Below are 3,448 nucleotides of genomic sequence, written 5' to 3'. Positions count from 1 at the left end.
GAAAAGATAGAGGCCAACAGACTACATAGGCAGGCTTCTGTCACTGATGAAAAGTAACAGTGAAGAGCCACAGGCAGGCAGTTCAAGGGACACAGCATAGCACAACATTCTACATTTGGTGGAAAAGCAACCTAAATATTACATGTGTTTATATTTGAAGGGAGTTGCTCTGCACATTACAAATTTGGACTTTTTTTTTTTTGTGTGTGTGTGTGCTAGAAATTGAATTCAGGGGCCTCAGGCATGCTAAGCTCTATTCCCAGTCCCAATATTTTACTTTCATACTAATTAAATAAAGGCAAAAATATTGTCGGTATTCTATCTAAAGGCAGGGAGGTTACATCATAAAGTTTTAAAACATGTCACCATTAAAAATATACTCTTATCTAGAACACCTCATTTCCCGATGATGTGTGGTTACTATACTTAATATTTAGTAAAGGGAACAAGCTATCATTATGACAAAACCTATTTGTATTTAAGGAACTTAATTAACAAACTGACAAAATTTACCTATGTTAAAGAAAAACTCAGTCTGTTGAGATTGACTAGGCCGGATGCACAGAAAGACAACTCCTATAACATGAATGTTAGAAAAGAAGCTCACTGCCATGAATACTTAGATACTTAGCCAAATACAAGCCTAAAGGAAATAGGAAGCCACACAAAACAAAGGAAACCAAGGAATAATAAAATCCCGCATTCCTCGTTGGAGCTTTATTTCTCTTCTTATCAGTCTCAGAGTACATGGGGCCCAGTGCTGCATTAGGGGGGCATATGAAAACATCAGTTTTATCTTCCAGCTTTGATAACTGTTCCATTGAAGACACACAACAATATTGATCTTTTAACATGTCTGGTAATTTAGAAGTCTTTTTTAGAAGATGTTGAGCATGTCTCATGGTGTTAGAAACCTCAGCTTCTTAAACGCAGAATTTGACTAATCAAGTTGCATCTTCGTTTTTATACTTTGCAAGTATAGTGTAGTAGATACATTCTATTTAATTAAGCAACTTGCTATAGTTTCTGCATCGGGGTTTTAACCTTATTGGTTGGATCTATCATTTTGTCATCTTGCTCTTTATCATAATCTTTAAAAATCACATTTCTGTGGTGTTTATTCTCCATTTCTGGTTTTTCTGGCTCCAGGTTAATACCTATGGGTTCAGTGTTGACTTCTTGAACGTGTTCCTTGGATGCATAAACCTCAATATGTTCTCCCAAATTAACTTTTTCTTGACTCTTCATTGTTAGAATATCGACAGGGCATGTCACATCTCTTCAATAGGCTGAGCTGCTGTTCAGAATGGCCTTTTCATAGATTGAGATAATATTTTCAACAGGATTTGTGATTGGTTCAATACGTATAAGACATATCCAATATTTTACAAGTTTTTGTCATTTGGAATTTTTTTTATAGTTATCGATGGACCCAATGCCTTTATTTTATTTGTTTATTTTTTATGTGGTGCTCAGATTCAAACCCAGTGCCTCACACATGCTAGGCAAGTGCTTTACCACTGAGCCACAACCCCAGCCCTGGAATTCTTTAATTAGGTCATTCGATGTAACCAATATTTCTTCTTCTGGGCATCTTCTTATTAACAGTTCAGGCATTCGGAAATGGTCTTGTTTACTTTTTCAGTAAATAATCTTTGTTCATCTTCTTTGCCATGAGAATCCCAAAGGAGCCAGCTGGTTTTCATTTTGTCCTTCAGATGTGGGCTGGGGAACCACGGAGTTCAGAGGCCTTTTTAGGATTTTTCCTTTGCGTTTTCCACTCACTCAGATGAGTTTTTCTCTCTTCTGCAGTTTCTTTGGGCTGAGCTGATCTATCAACCATTGCTTTTTGCTATAGTATGTCTTCTTTGGTCAATGGTTTTTGACTTTTCTATCAGTTTGGTATTAGAAGATGAAACAGGCCTGGCTACAATTTCAGATGCTATGCTTTTTTTTTTTTCTTTTCCTTTTTCTTTTGATTTTAAATGAATACAATACCTTTATTTTTATGTGGTGCTGAGGATGGAACCCAGTGACTCACACATGCTAGGCAATTGGTCTACCACTGAACCACAACCGTGGCCCCCAGAATGCTATGCTTCTTGATAGCACCCTATTTCTTTAAAAAATTTTTTTCTTTCTTTAGCTGTAGATGGACACAATACCTTTATTTTGTTTATTTATGTGGTGCTGAGGATGGAACCCAGTGTTGCACGCATGTGAGGCAAACGCTCTACCACTGAGCCACAACCCCAGCCCCCACCCTATTTCTTTTCATGCCCTGAGAAGAACTGGTTTTGACACTAGATTAAAACCGTTTTTGGCTGCAATTATTCTTTTTCTTGAGGCCCTTTTAGGCTTTTATCACTGGCAGGGGTTTGGTTGATGGCTTGTTTCACGGTGTCCTGGGTGTTATCGTAGTGACTTCTAATAGGAGATTGCACAAGTTGTGTGTTCCGAGATTTAATGTTCACAATTTTAGTACTTTCAAATTTAGTAGTAGCGGTTGTACTGGAGGCTGTATTACTTCTCATGGTTACACTGGTGGTATTTACAGACTCAGGCTTTGTGGCTTTGGAGACAGTAGCTGAAAGTTGCTTTGTTGATGCAGAACTCTCATTTTTGACTTGTAGAGGCTTTCTGAATGAATTAACCGTAGACGGAACAATTTGGCCATGATAAGATCCAAGCACAGGTTTCTTGGGCATGTTAGCTGCTTGGTTTGGTTTTTCTGCAGGCACTCGTTGCTTTTTAGTATTGTTAATAATACTTAATGTTTTTAAGGTAAAATGCCTGACTTAAGGTCGTATTTTGATCTTGGGGATCATCTTTCATTGATAACTGCAGAGTCTGAGTGCCATCCTGAAAATCATTTGTTTCCATTTCTGCAATTGAACTGGTTAATTCATGAGAAGGCTTTAAAGGAATATATTTTTTCCCATTGTATTATTTTTGCTTCCTGTAGGTATTTTGATATTTTCTTTATCAGCCATTTTTATTTTTAATTTTAGAATTTTTGTCTCTTGGACTTGGTCCTCAGATATCATCACTCTTTGGGCTCTACTAGGTATGTGGAGTGGACCATCTGACTCTGGGGCACTGCAGGTCCCAGGCACAGCCAGGGATGCAACTCTGCCTGGAGCACATCGGTATTGCTCAAGTTGCCACCGATGCCTTACACTGGTACTTTTCTTCTTTTCTATTAGTGTTCTGTTACTGTAACAAAGTAACCAACATAATCAATTTAACAAGAAAAAGGGTTATTTTGTCTCACAATTTGCAGTTTTCAGTCCATGGTTGGTTGACTACCTTGCTTTTGGGTCTGTACTGAGACAGTACATCAAGGTGGGAGCACATGACAGAGGAAGTTGCCCACCTGGCAGTGGCCAAGAAGCAGAGAGACAAGAGGAGGAACCAGGGTCTCAATATCCTCTCGGAGGGCATGCCC

At 38.4% G+C, this 3,448-nt stretch overlaps 1 pseudogene; it reads right to left on the bottom strand.

Annotated features, from left to right (window-relative positions):
- Nucleotides 1-590: 590 nt before the first annotated feature.
- On the bottom strand, nt 591-2,534 carry LOC113188153 (cytoskeleton-associated protein 2 pseudogene; annotated as a pseudogene).
- Between the last annotated feature and the right edge of the window lie 914 nt (nt 2,535-3,448).

Source organism: Urocitellus parryii, chromosome 4 (assembly GCF_045843805.1).
Source record: "Urocitellus parryii isolate mUroPar1 chromosome 4, mUroPar1.hap1, whole genome shotgun sequence".
NCBI classification, from domain to species: Eukaryota; Metazoa; Chordata; class Mammalia; order Rodentia; family Sciuridae; genus Urocitellus; species Urocitellus parryii.
The sequence above is the reverse complement of the archived record's forward strand: the minus strand, read 5'-3'. Positions and strand labels throughout refer to the sequence as shown.